Source organism: Lissotriton vulgaris, chromosome 6 (genome assembly GCF_964263255.1).
Source record: "Lissotriton vulgaris chromosome 6, aLisVul1.2, whole genome shotgun sequence".
NCBI lineage: Eukaryota > Metazoa > Chordata > Amphibia > Caudata > Salamandridae > Lissotriton > Lissotriton vulgaris.
Window position 1 is genome coordinate 95,521,437 of NC_141694.1, and position 15,059 is coordinate 95,536,495.

The 15,059-nt window shown below is 42.2% G+C and overlaps 1 protein-coding gene across 2 annotated transcripts in view; it reads left to right on the top strand.

The window, feature by feature from the left end:
• The window catches only part of LOC147706850 (exportin-5-like), a 2,308,032-nt gene that overhangs the window by 1,642,005 nt on the left and 650,968 nt on the right, over positions 1 to 15,059 (top strand). The gene's annotated exons all lie outside the window — the stretch shown is intronic.

Consider the following 15,059-nt stretch of genomic DNA (forward strand, 5'->3'; position numbering starts at 1 on the left):
ACCCTTCCTGGCTTCCCTGAGAGATGGTCCCTTAATGGGTATCTCCAGGGTGAGACCAGGCATCCCCGGCGGTCTGGTGGGGCCGTTAGTGAAGATGAGGCAAGCTAATGCCCAGAGTTGCCGAGTGTGATCGCTGATCAGAGTGGGCACCGAGGCGAGAGAATTATCGAGTCCGCTGACCCTGGTCCAGAAACCTGCCGCGCCGGGAATCGAACCCTGGTCCCGGGCCGCCCTCTGCTCTCGTGTCTGCCGCCTCTAACCAGTGAGCCACACTACATATTTCCATTTAGTATGGTAATAGGTAGCCCTGGCAGTACCCCGCCTGCTAGGTCACAAGTGTGATCCGTTGTCTGGGCTTGGTGGGTACCTCATGAAAGCATCTAAGCAGCTAATGCAGACCTGTATAAACACTACAGATGATGCCTCACTTTACAACGGGTTCCATTTTCATCCTGGTAAGGTAACCTTGTATGAATACAATAGAGATTTGAGCATATATTTGGGAATACATTTTGGGAATATCCTTTGAGGCTCAGTGCCTAGCTGAGGAAAAGGCAGACTAGTCACTGAAGAAGTTCAAACAGAGCTGGGCTACAGTGAGATCTTTAGGATTCCCCTCACTTTCTAAATTCTTCCACTAGCAATATTTAATGTTTATGGGGTATACCAGTTTAGAAGTCAATAGCAAGAACAATAGACACCTCAACAGTGTTATAACCACTACAATGCCAGAAGCATAAGCAAAGGCAGACTGACACCATTGTTCTCTTCCTCCTCCAACTGCACACTAGTAAGCTTCTCCTTGTCCTCAAACTTTTCAAAGGGTGACCAAGGCATAGAGTCTTGCAGTATGGTGGCCTTGCTCGGCACCCCAATCATATAAGTGTGGAGTGCGTTATGCTGATGCTCCTTTGATCCATCTGTACATAGGGTGTTAGATTAGGACATCAGGGCCAGAATTGACTAACATAGTGCTGACTTGTGTAAAGTCAAGATATTTGAGACCTGCAATTTACAATGTCATGCAACTTTGACATTAAGAGTGGAAAGCTCAACACTGTACGAGCACAAAATTTCAATACGGATCATTGGATATATTACTTTTAAATAAATATGAAGATATATCACAAAATAAATAATAGAGCACTTGTACCTATCAGGAAGTCAATTTATAAAATGGCACCCTAGTCAATACAAATACAACAATTATATAGAAAGATTTTTAGTCCTTATGCATTCCTTTCGTAATCAAAAGTCCAGAATTTGTATGGCATTGTCAGTTTTTTACTTTGTCTTGATACAAACTTTCAATACAGTTGGTCCAGCAATGACAAATTACAGATGATTCAGCCGACATGTGTTTCGTCCAACACTGGACTTTTTCAAGGCTATGCCTAAAAATGTTTGTGTCCTTGAGGTGTTGTAGTAAAAAGTGAGAAGCAAATCCTTCCGGATAGTGGGCCAAATGTATTTGGAAAGGACTGACCGGTCAGTAATGCGATTTCTCTAAACTAACAAGTGGTGTTTCCGCTAAACATCATAAGGGTTCGTCATTGTGTATAGTCCAATCAGGCTATAATTTCGGATCCAGCTGCCTCCATAGGGAAGGAGTCAAAATGTAAATTAGATCTGTCACCCAATCGTATGGGAGACCACATCTAGTATTTGTAAGTATCCACGTAGTCCACAGTAAGAGCAGTGGTCGAGAACCTCGAACCTGGATAAGTTCTATGTTCACCGTAATTAGACAGGGGTTGTTGGCATTCACCCCGAATATGAAGACATAATAAGTAATATAGGACAAAAACGCTAGAGACCGATAAGAGAGGAATTAGAGACACATGGAGGCCCAACGAGTTGGGAGAGTGTTTCCTTGAAAGGGAAGCATTTGACCAACTTGTGAACACTATGACAATTTACTTCAAAGAAAATAGAAGAGTCAATCAAATGGGACGCCACAGAAGGCATATCAACCCATACTGTGATCTAGTGTGGAAATAGTCCAATTTTTGAAGTAAAATGTTCTGGAGTGTGCTTTGGGGGATTATAGATTCATTAAACCACTGGAGATTAGGTCTCTGAACCATGCCTCATCAGATTATCACAATTACTGGGGGAACTAGCATGCCCAACCTCAGTGCTCAGAAAAAACTTTATAAAGTGAGAATTTTAGCCAGGAAACTCTCAGCAGGATAGAGAAGAGTGCAAGATGGGCGAAAAGAGTGATCAGTGTATGTATGCGGCTGGCAAATCTCCACTTTCGCATCACAGTAGCCTTCCCTGAATCTTATGAGGGACTGTATAGGCCAGGGAAGGACCAGAGAAAAATAATTACCTCCTTTGGAGAAATAATGACCTCGTGGCAAAGTCTGGGTTAGATGATGATCTAAATTGTCAGGCACAATTAGCCAGTTGCAGAGAAGTAAAATTCTGGACCCAATGAACTCCCACTGAAGTATTCAAATGTCTCTCATCCCACTGAGGGTGACTCATACTCAGCATGTTGTGGGAGGTGGAAGGAGAGTACATTGTCCAAATGAGATCTTTGGCATGCCATTATAACAGTCAGACGTAAAGATGCTAAATTGACAGCTGACTGCTGCTCACATTGTCCCATTTTTCTCCTACACATAGAAATCAAGGAGCTGGCAAAAGGTTTTAGGAAGCAGGTTTATCACAGTAAGCTCCACTAGTCCAATCCAAACAATAAAGTTTCATGTTCAGGCACACCACAATGCCGAACCTACATAAATTCCATAACTAGCTTTGTAAGCGAGTAAGTGTTAGAGGTGGAAGTTGAGAGGAAATAGCTATTCCCTCAGCAGACACTAAAAAGTATTTCAATCCATCAAGTAGGTTTTCCTGTTTCTTGTACTTGAAAGTTTTGGATCCAGACCTGTTTTCCAAGCTTAGGTACAGCTCTTAAAAATAACCTCCTCTCTTGCGGTGGAAGTGAGTGACATTCTTATCTAGTACCTCAATCTGCTTTCGAAAGAAGGTCCTTGCAGTGTCATTTGAGTCTTCAATAGAACCAATTTAATTTCAGTAACTTAACAGACAGGATATTAATGGCCCCATGTTGCAGTGCAAAGTCCAACGATTGTGCCAACCTTTCAACTTTTTAATATAACCATTAAAGCAACAGTTGGAAGATATAACTAGTGTCTGTCTTGTGGCCTTGAAAAATCCTCTAGGTGACAGCTCCTTCAATTGCCTCTGGAAAAAAACGTTCACATCTGCTAGAGTTGAAAGGATTTTGTTTCACAAAACCTTTCCCTGGTTGGTAGGAAAAGAGTTTTGGATTTTGATAAGACATAGCAGCTGTCATGTTTTACATCAACAAGAGAAGTGAGTAGGCTCAATAATTTTGTATGATATGGCCATGCTTTTGTGGTATTTGGATCTAGACAGTGAAAGTGGATTCTCTGCAGTTCATTTGATGCGGGCTTTGAATGTCAAAGCAGATGTTGGCACATGGCAACAGATTATAAATGGGAAGTTTTACCCTGCAGGGCTTGAAAGATCGTTCTGGTGCTGAAATGTCCCAAGATGGATCTGTTTTGCGACATGGACGGTAAAAATAATGGATGGAATTATTTCAGACTTGGTTACTGAGAAGTGCATTCCGAATAAACTAGTAATTGAGCCTCTTCTACGTGTTCTTTAGTATCCTTGTATCTGAGTTAGATTCCTAAATTCCAAAATCATGCAGCTCTTCTTGTTCTGGTTGTGCTGGTCTGGGTCTGCAGCCACAGTGCATGGAAGTAATGGTGGAACACTTGTGACTCCTTCCAGTGACATTGGATCCCTTACGTCATCAAGATGCGGATAATTTCCACCTGTAATTGAAGACTCTGAATCTGTACAATTGGAACTTGTTGATATGATCGGAGGTTGCAACACTATTTATGTTCTGAGAGGTATGGCTGAATACGTTTTACAACCACACCCTGTATTCCTGTGTCATTTGTATTTTCAATTATTAGTTGGTCGTACTCAGTGTCAAGTGCTCTAGAGAAATCAAGAGGGAGAAGTCCAACAACTGTTGGAGTCTAATGTGTTCTTAAGATCATCTCATATTGCTCTTTTTCGAGGTTAGAAACTTATCCGTCGTTTTGGAGATTAGTTTTTTTAAAGCAAATCTGAATGAATGCTGATTTTTCAATCATTTTGCCCAAAAATGGTCCATTTACTATATATCTTTAAACTGATGCGTCTTCTGGGCTCAGTTATTCAAAATAGAATTGATGTTGGATGTTTCCGGTTAGCTGGGTGGTAGGGGCGAAATCCCCTTCAATGTAGCAACTTATTATTAATCACTCTTGCAAGGATAGCTGCAAGATAGTTATGAGACTATTTTTCAATGTATTTGGCAGCTGATAGAAGTTGATGTGTGTACTTAGTTCATTTCTTTCTTTTAAGAATAGCAAGTTAAAAAAGAATAGTTTTGGGTGTGCTGTATTGTAGTTTCAGTTTGGCCTATTGACAGTGTGCTTTGGAGGAACAGAAGTATGGACTATGTCATCCAGGACATGTGAAGTTTTGATTGATCTGTGGTATGTTGACTGTACCGAAGTTTGTTATGGCCAGTATAGTAGTAGAATTGACGGGTCTGGTGTTAAGCTTGGTTCATCCTGCTCATCTAAAGGACATAGTAGAGATTTGACAGATTAGTAGTAGAGGAAAGTTGATAAAAAAGATTGTTAGTTGAGTTGATAATAGAGAAGTGGGAGCGTTATGATGGCTTTCCATCAATAAGGTTTGTAAGGGAGTAAGGGCCATATGTATCATCATGACCATTTGCGATTTCTAAATAGCGATTTTTAAGGAATCGCTATTTAGCAATCGCAAAATGGTATGTATGTAGGAAATCGCTTCTTTTTAGCGATTCCTAACATTCCTAAATTGCGATTAGCAAAATTGCTAATCGCGAATTTCCCATTCATTTCTATGGGCCCGGAGGCCCATAGGAATGAAGGGGAAATTTGCGATTAGCAATTTGCTAATCGCAATTTAGGAATATTTTCAAGGGTGCAGGGGTGTCACAAGAACACCCTGCTGCACCCCTGAAAATGACATGTGTGGGCATATGGCGCACATACATGCAGGCTCTTAAAGCTTCTGGAGGGAAAATAGGTTAGAGTTTCCAGCTGTCGGTCCATATCTACACTGTTGGACATTGTAGCAGGCAGTATGCCTCTGATCGATACTTCAGACCACAGATTCCTCATCTTGTGAATACCTTCAGGATCCAGACTTGGTCAAGAGAATTTTCTTCAACAATTCCCTTTCACATCAGTAGGTGGCTGTTGGACTTGGCCCTTCTTAGGGGACTTTATCCCAAAACCTTTAGCTTTTTCCTCCTAGTCTTTGCCAACTCTTTCCGCATGGCATTAGGAATCTGGGCACCTTTGCACCGTACTGCAGAGGGAAGGTGTGCGTGCCCACCTCGCCCGCACTAGCCAGGGGGTGCGTACACAATGGGTTTAGGTGTTGTACCTCTGTGCGCCCCGTAAAGAGGTATACCACTTACCCGGGGCGGGTACGGCCCTGGTTAGTAGTGGGACATAGCACTGAGTGTACCACCCACTAGATAGCCAATCAACCATGCGTCGGGATAGCGCACCTGCCTAAGTTGACATCATTCCTCAGCCAACCCTGAATGGGTTTTCCCATACCATGAGGGGCACCCACCTAGTCAAGCCTTGAAGGGTGTGGGATGTTGCGGTAGGCTAAAAGCCGAACGGGGAAGGAGAGTGGCCTACTGTTTTTAAACGTGGGTCGGTCTGCTAACTCAGACCTGGGCACCTGCACTTGCACCTGTAGGGTGTTAACTATGCGACCAGCTGCCATTACAGTTCTAGGTGTGCGCACTGGCCATTATGCTGTTTCGAATATGTTTGCAGCCTGCCATTGCAAGCTTGAGGATGTGAACGAGCACCTATGGCATTTTGGATAGGTGCCCGGCTTGCCATAGTGAACTGGTAAGTGCATACTTGCATCCCCAGTGTCCTAACACCCGGGTCATGTATCTGTGCACTTAAACCTATGGTGTTAGTGGTGAGGTGCCCAGTCAGCCGTCACAGGCTGGATGTGCAAAGTCGCACCCGTAAGGGGTCAACCTGTGTCCAGCTGGCCCGAGCAGGGTTCTGTGCGCGCACTTGCACCTGTGGTGCTAGGAAATATGTGCCGGTCTGCAATCGCAGACCGGTGTATGCACACCGGAATCTATAATGATTAAACTCATGGACCAGCATGCTATTGAAGGGGACTATGTGTGCACACGCACACCTTTTGTGCAAATGATTTCCTGTGCAGCCTGTCATTGCAGGCCTGTGCGTGTGCACTGACACCCGTGTTTGGTAAACCCATGTCCAGTCTGCCGTTGAAGACTTGGGCGGGCGCACTTGCACATCTGGTGCTGGGAACTGTGCGTCCAACCTGCCATTGCAGGTAAGAGTGTGCACTAGCTCAAATGCACCCAGGTAGTGATGAATACCCATGTGTGTTTTCACTACCTATGAGGCTTGCTGTTCCCATAGATTAACATGGGGAAGTAGTTGACATTACTTCGGGATGCAAAAGTGGATTGCAGCGGAGCAGCCTCATGATGTTTCCTATCAATGGATTCACATGCCAAAGCCTTTCCAGTAGTAAAGGTGGTTTTGGCATAACTGGCTTAGAAATGCCACGGATAGAATAGGGGCATTTCTTTGCGCTGAGATCTCTGTGCGCTGTGGTGCCTGGCCCTGGTCGACACCAGGGGTCGGGGGAGCACAACTGTGCATTCCCTAGTGATAGCCATTAAACCATGGGCATACAACAGGAACGACAGACCTCTGCCATTTGAGGGCCCATAGGGTCAGATTAGAGAGAGAGGTTTTGACACTTGGCCTCTAGGGGTCAGATCATGGCTCCACTAAAGATTAAGATTTACATTCCATGGCCCCATGGCACACTGGCCTACAATTTAAGGGAGACATCTGTGGTTCAAAGGGAATCCCCTTACACTACCCCTAACTTTAAAGACACACAACTTTATAACTACTGGTGCCATCCTTCAGCAAGGGCAGAGATTCGCTTGTGGAGACGCGAGACCGCGGACTATGTGGGGGGCACACTGCCAGAGGATTCCATTGAGCACATGGAGGATTATCGCCATTGGAGGAGACCGCATGCCCTTCCTGAATAGTGGCTGGCCTAGGCAGAAGACCTGCTGAAGTGTGGCACCCTGAAGTGTGCTCTCCAAGGGCCCGTTGGCGGGTTTCCTCTTCTCCCAGAGATCTCGGGCACATAAAAGATCTCCTGCGAGGGACCTACACCATCTACCTGACATCTGGAGAATGGTGCCCTAGCAAGTGGTTACTAAATCCCAAAGGGTAGCGCTGTTTGAGCGTGGAACTAAGACTTGTGCCTGGAGACTGGATTAGCTAGTGTGTAGCCCCAGAAATCTTGCCCACATCTAAGGCGAGTGGTTCCTGTACCGCAGGGACCCTGACACTCATAAGCGCCTTGATGGTGGTAAGCGGATTCACGGTTGCATGACCCAGGGTGGCCTATTTAGTCAATCATGCCCCATCTCTCTTGTGCATAAAGCTTACGGCATGCTCATTGCATGCAGTGTCCAATTTACAGGATGTGACCCTTGAATGTGGGTATACCCGTAGTAGTGCCTCATTCTACCTCATGTGACTCTGCCGAACTTGCGCCTGTGTGTGTGACCGGACTAGTCTGGTGTAACTACTATCATCGTGCACTGGACGTTATGCCTTGTTTCCAAAGAGCTACAGAATCTACACCTCTACATGTTTGAGACCTGAAGTGTCTGGAGCGACCCATACCAACATGTACCAGACACTGTGCCTTGATTACCTTGGCATGACCCTGATCAACGTGTACCTGTCGGTTGCCTCCTCCTACTGAGAAGCTTCCCCTGTGTTACTCCCCATTCATCGTGTGGTCCCCTTTGGCCCACATTGCAGATACCAACTGGCCTCTACACACCTGGCCCCTCCCAAAAACATCTTTGCGCCAGGTAATAAAGAGAGAGATTGACTGGGTTCAAGGAACGCTTCTGAGAAAGTTCGGAAGCGGGTCAAGATACTGCTTGACTCCATTGTGTTTTGATACCAGTGGGTGAACTTCCCGAGCTGCTGCTAAACTCCCCTTGTTTACATCTACCTCCTAATTAAAACTTGCTCCACATCCCCACCCACCTGCTTCCTGAGGACCCAGACTAAATTTGATTTCGGCTGCATGAGACCTAGTATCCGGGAGGAGGCGCTGGCTATCTTCCATCCCAGGGTATAGGACAATCAGGATGAACTAGAGGGTGGAGGGAGGCTGGGGCCACAGCGTCTGCAGGGCATTACCCATTAATCTGCTGAGTACCAGTGGCTACACATTAGGGTGCTGAGTGGGTATGTGTGTGCAAGAGCGTTCTGTATGGCCTAGGCTGATACCCGTTGCACCGTGTAGGGGTGGGGAGTGGATGTGTGTGAGTGCCATTCCAGTTTAAACCCAGCCATATGCAAATCAGTCTTGATCCTGTTCCCTATGGCAACAGTCCAACTTGAACTGCCAGGCCAAGTTCTCCTTGGACTGGAAAACAAGCATCCTAGGACTGGTTTCGGGGTTTCTCCCCATATCAGCAGGGCTAGCTTGACTCCAGTGGCATGGAGAGAATGGGAACCACGTCTGGGCATACCTGTCCGAATCACTGACATAACTTCGACAGACCGAATATCGACTACACAAAATATCATTGAGGAATTATCGACTAAACAAATATCGAATACCAATACTTAGACAAGAAAACACAAAAATATCGAATCCACAATATCGATAGAAAAACATATCGACTACAACATTATCGACATCAATATTATCGCATGTAAAAAATATCGACTTTCTATTCTTAACATGAAACATAGCCAAAATATCGGACATCAAAATATAGAATACAAATATATCGTAACTTATAGAATATCGACTTCACAAAATACATACAAAATGCAGTTTCTAATTAAAAATACATATTATACACATCACAAATAATCATAAACTATTTTATAAAATAAATACAGCATACAATTAAAATTGCAAACAATGAAAAATAATCATTTACTTTAAACAAACAATTTAAAACACATAAACAACATTGCAAATAATAAAACATTCCTTAAAGCACATTATAAATATTCTTTCACTTTAAATCAGAAAAAATGGCATTACCCATAGCAAAAAATTACCTTACCCATACAAAAAAAAAGTAATTGGCGTCACCCATGTAAGGAAAACAATTAGCAAAACAATTAGCAAAATTCAAATGAACAAATAAGAAAAAGCTAACAATTAGAACAACCAATACACTTTTAGAAATAATCAAACTAATGCTATAAAAAGAAGAATTTAACCAGCTAAAATTGCAATCTAAACCACCAAAGAAAAGGAAGGGGAAACTCTGCCGGATTGCTGAAAGAAAACTGATTGACTTCAACAAAAAAACAGCTAACCCTATCTAAAGTAAGTACTACCACCTTAATATATTTCCAAAAGGTAAATCTAAAACTGCAAACCTATATTTGAAAAACAAATAACTAAAACATCTCTTTTATTTCTACTGTATTTTCTACAGAGAAAAAGAAAATAAAGAAGAACTGCACAACATATGCACTTGAAAGAAAACAGATAACAAGTAAGTATATAATTTAAAACATGACTGAAAACTTTAATAAATAGAAAACAAATTACAAACTAGCTAGCAGAGCACAACAAAATAAACATAAATAAATTTAAAATATTGTAACACATTTTCTCCATCTCCACAGGTACTGAAGAAATACACAGAAAAGAACAGTTTGAAGAAAAGCAACACCTGAATTCAACCAAGAAATAAACAGGTAAATAATGAACGTGCAAAGCAGTGTTAATATAATTCAACATACATCATTTAAATACTTTCCTAATAATTTTATGTTTAATTTCTCCTAGCATCAAAAAGCAAGCATGACTGAAGGAGCAAAACTTGTGTATTCTCAGAAAGGGAAACCGCTTCTTTGTTACATGGGATATGTATATACTCAAGAGAAACAGACAGATATGAAAGTTTTTTGGAAGTGTACTAAATACTATTCTAGCAAATGTTATGGTAGAGCTATAACTCAGGAAACTACTGTGACTTATACTAAGGAACATAACCACCCACCCAATGTAACAGAAATAGAGATTAGAGAAATGCTTGATTCCCTTAAAGAAGCTAGTACTAGTACTGATGTACCAACAACTGCTATTCTAAAACAGCATTTAAGTGTTCTACCCCAACATGCCTCTAGCCACCTACCATCTGTAGATTCCCTTAAAAGAACCATAGCTAGACAAAAAAGAGCTACATCAGCTACTCCTCCCACACCTACAATTTTTGAAGAAGTGCAAATTCCCCCTGAACTCTGTCTAACTCATAGTAATGAACCATTTATACTATATGACAACAAACCAAAAGATGAAAGAGTTATACTGTTTGCCACTGCAGACAACTTGACTAAACTACACCAATGCCAAACTTGGATGATGGAATGGTACTTTTGCAGTATGTCCTAAACGTTTTTACCAATTGTACACTATCCATGTTCATTTCCAAAATGCAAATATTCAATTCCTATATGCCCTCCTACCAAACAGACAGCAATCTACCTACCAAGAAGTCCTAACCAAAGTCAAACAGCAAACTAATGACTATTTTCCACAAAAAATGATCATTTATTTAGAAAAAGCAATGATAAACAGTATCCTTAAAACATACCGACACACAGCAATACAAGGTTGCTATTATCATTTTAATCAATGTATATGGCGACATCTACAAAATTCTACATTAAGGGCTCGATTCCGATCCGGTAAAATGCGCTCTGAATCGTCGTACGGAGCAATTTTCCCCGTACGAATCGTACCGGTACACGTCCCCGTACGTACGACGAAGTACGATCCGTACCAGGAGCCAAAGACCGTACGAGTCGTACAGGACTCCGTACGACTAAAATATCCGTACGAGTCTCACTCGGAACCCACTGTACGTGACATCGCTACGGTTCGCGGCTGGTTTTTACGACCCAGCAAGTACGATTCGTGTCGGGTACGCAACGTACAACCCTTTTTTTTACGGGAGCTGGAAACAGCCGTAAACGCATAGTTCGCGCCGAAACAAGTACAGAACGCCCCCCCCCCCCGGGACGCCGCGTACCCCCCATGATTGCCGGGGTATGCGTCGTACCCCTGCGATCATGTGGGGTACGCGGCGTACACCCAGCGTACATGGGGTACGCACCGTACCCCATGTACGGTGGGTGTACGGTGCGCACCCCATGTACGCTGGGTGTACGGCGCGTACCCCACATGATCGCAGGGGTACGGCGCGTACCCCGGCGATCATGGGGGGTACGCGGCGTACGGGGTGTATGTGATTGAGCGCTTTTCCGTACGAATCGCCCTTACCTGACGCGGACCGTACGAATAGCGTCCTGATCACCCGGTCCGGATTGTACTCGCCGGGTCGTACGGTGTGTTTACGAGTCGTACGGAAACGGCTACGAATACGAATCGCACAGGGGATTTTTTTTACCGGATCGGAATCGAGCCCTAAGTGTCCAATACGCCACAGACAGCACCTTTGCTTTCCAAATGAAAAAACTAATTTCCCTAGCCTATGTTTCTGTGACAGACGTTGCGGAACACTATAACCTATTAATAGACAGCCCATATTACAAAAGAAATGAAGAAAGACTAAGCCCTATGCTTGACTACTTTGAAGATACATGGGTAGGAAGGCTACACCGATCTGGTCATAGAAGACAATCTAAATATCAAATTGCCTTGTGCAACGTCTACCTTAGCACCCTAAATAAGGGAGCCAAAACAAACAATGCAGTTGAAGGTTGGCATAATGCCTTCCAATGACCCACAGGCAGATACAATCCCTACAATCCCTACAAAAAGAGCAGAGTCCGAATGGAGCAATCAGTAACCCTGATTCGACCAAAATTAACTAAACAAACTAAAAAAATGTATAACACACTCCAAAGCCAAGTTACCCTCTACCCTCTATCCAATTACCAGAGGGCTAGAATATCTCTCAATGATAGCTAAAACAATTCTCTAAAATATATCATAACTATACATCCAACATTAGCCACTTCTAAATATAACTGTTCCTACCTTTGTTATATCTAACAAATTGTAATTAAATTATCAAATACATTTTAAACACATATATTGAATGTATTATGATAATTTATTTTAGAACTGTTACATATAACATAGCAATATAACAAATTAAAACCGCTTTCCCACCCAAAAACATTTTTATAAATACTTACAGTTTCCGTTGCTGCTTTAAAAGTAATCCAATGATGAAAAATCCATACCAAAGCGTTCAAAATGTCCATACAATCCAAGGAAGCCCAAATAAATACAAGCAAATCCATGGTGACTCCTCTCCAATGTAATCCACACGGTATACCCTTCAAAACCCGAAAATAGTTATTTAAAAAAAGAAACGCTCCTGGAAAACTCGTCACACTACTTTAAAAAAAAACGGACCTCCTCCAAAAACGTAAAAGGCGACGACAACCTGTAAAATAGAAAAAAAATACCCACCCACACAAATACACCCATACACATATAAAAATACATTGAGAAGTGAGGCTCACTGGTTAGAGGAGGCATACCCTGAAGCTGAGGTCATACCCGGGACCAGGGTTCGATTCCCGACGCGGCAGGGTCCTGAACCCAATTGTCCACGGACTCGATAATTCTCGCTTTGGTGCCCACTCTAAGCACAAGTTCACACTATGCAGCTCTGGGCAACAAGCTTGCTTATTCTCCACAATGCCCCCCCCCCCCCCCGCGGCGGGAGGCCTGGCTTTCACCTTGGGGATGCCCAGCACGGGTGAACTCACAGGGAAAAAAACCAGGACGGGTTCCCAAGGCAAGCGCCGAGATGCCCAAGGGTAACATCGAGCGCTATATAAGAACACACATACATACACACATACATACATACATACATACATAGACATATCCATTTACTAACATTTAAACATATTGGCATACCTCACACACATAGGACTGAAACGCGGTAAAAACCAAGGGGCCCATTAGGATGTCAGGCGGATTGCCACCGTCAGGCTGGCGGTAGCCACCGCCAGCCTGGCGGGGGCAATCCGCCCGACATCCTTCCCTCAATTCCCCCCGCCATATTACAATGGCGGGGGGGACCGCAGCGGAGAAAAACACCGCCCGACACTTTTCCGCCTCGGTCGCCTTGCGGCCAGGCGGAAAATGTTAAATATGGTGGCGGTGTCTATTAGAAACTGCCTGCCATATTACAATGGGCTTTGGTAGATAATGGGCTTTGGTAGATACCTTTCCGTGGCGGCATCGGAAAGGCATGCGGTCTTCAGTCTGGGGGCCCCCTGCGGGCCACCAGAGTGAAGGAGGGGTGGGGATTGCACAACAGCGTTTGCATAAACAAAGCGGCAGGCACCGCGGGGTGCCTGCCGCTTTGTTCATGCAAATGCTGAAAAGCATTTCTAGAATTGTGGCGGGCGATGCTGAGAGCACCGCCCGCCACAATGCTAGAAATGCAGGATGTGCCCGCCGCTTGTGGCGGGCACATCCTAATGCCACCCACGGGACCCCCGCCCTTATGGCGGGCGGTCCCAAACCCCGCTAAGATGACAGGCGGACAAAGTCCGCCCGTCATCCTAATGACCCCCCAAATATCCTACACACTAGCTAACACCTAAAACACAATCTAGGATCGATAATATAATCTAACTAAACCTAAATACACCACACATACACTTAAATTCACTTTATTAACCCCTTCGAAGCTAATGACGAGCTGGGCTCGTCATGGCGCTTACCTGCCGTGCGCGGATGACAAGGCCAGCTCGTCATGAAATAAAGTAAAACAGCAATTCCCAGCACAGGACGGGAAAACGCCTAGCAGCCATGTGGTTAACTTATAAAATAAAAACAAACTTACCCTCTCCAACGCGATGCAGCATCCAACCGCGAGCTGTTCCGGTACCAAATGAGACAAAATAAAAATAGTCCCTGTATATGTGAAAAGGCTATTTATTTTCTATTTTCCAACACTTAAAAATTAAAAATGTAGTCTACATTATATGTTATTTTTCCAAATTATTTTTTTAAATAATTATAAATAGATATTTGTTTAAAAAATGTATTTACGCTGTTATTTGACTAACTGTTCAAAAGAAAATATTATTCATATGTACACTTTGTAATTAATTTAAATGTTGAAATTACTTTTATAATTGACTTTGTGTTAAACATTATGTTTATAAATATGTTAATGTTATTATAAAAGTTAAATATGATTTTAAATTTCTTTTTAATTATTTGCCTCTGTAAAAATTATTATTATTAATATTTTCAATATTAATTTTATTAATTTCTAGATTAACCTATTACCATTTTGTAACCAACAAAAATGTTACTATTTTAAATTCTTTATAAAAATGTATCTATCAATGGTCTTTACTTTAAAATATGAAAAATTGTATGTACAACAAATTTAACAATTATTTTCAACATGTTTATTATTAAAATATTTCTTTTTTGTATGTGATTTAAAGTAATTGTTATTAAATAAAATGTACACTATGTAATTATGTTTGTTATCAGAAATTACATTTTGAATATATATGTGAATAAACATAAAAATTATTTGAGTGCAATTTATCAATTTTTAAATATGCAAATATTTACTTGCTATGGGTTTTTTTTAATAAAGACTATTTACTTTTTAAATTATACTGCAAATATAACATTTTCCTCTACTTGCCATTTGTTTTTCCATCTTAATAAGCTGTTTCTAAATTTTTCCATTTAACCATGTGAGTGACTACTTTTTTTAATATTCAAATAAAATTTAATTTAAATATTATTTTTATCATTTATTGATTGTTTTTTAAATGTCATAAATATTGTGATATATTTATCAATGTATTAGTAGTCTAACAATAATTTAAATT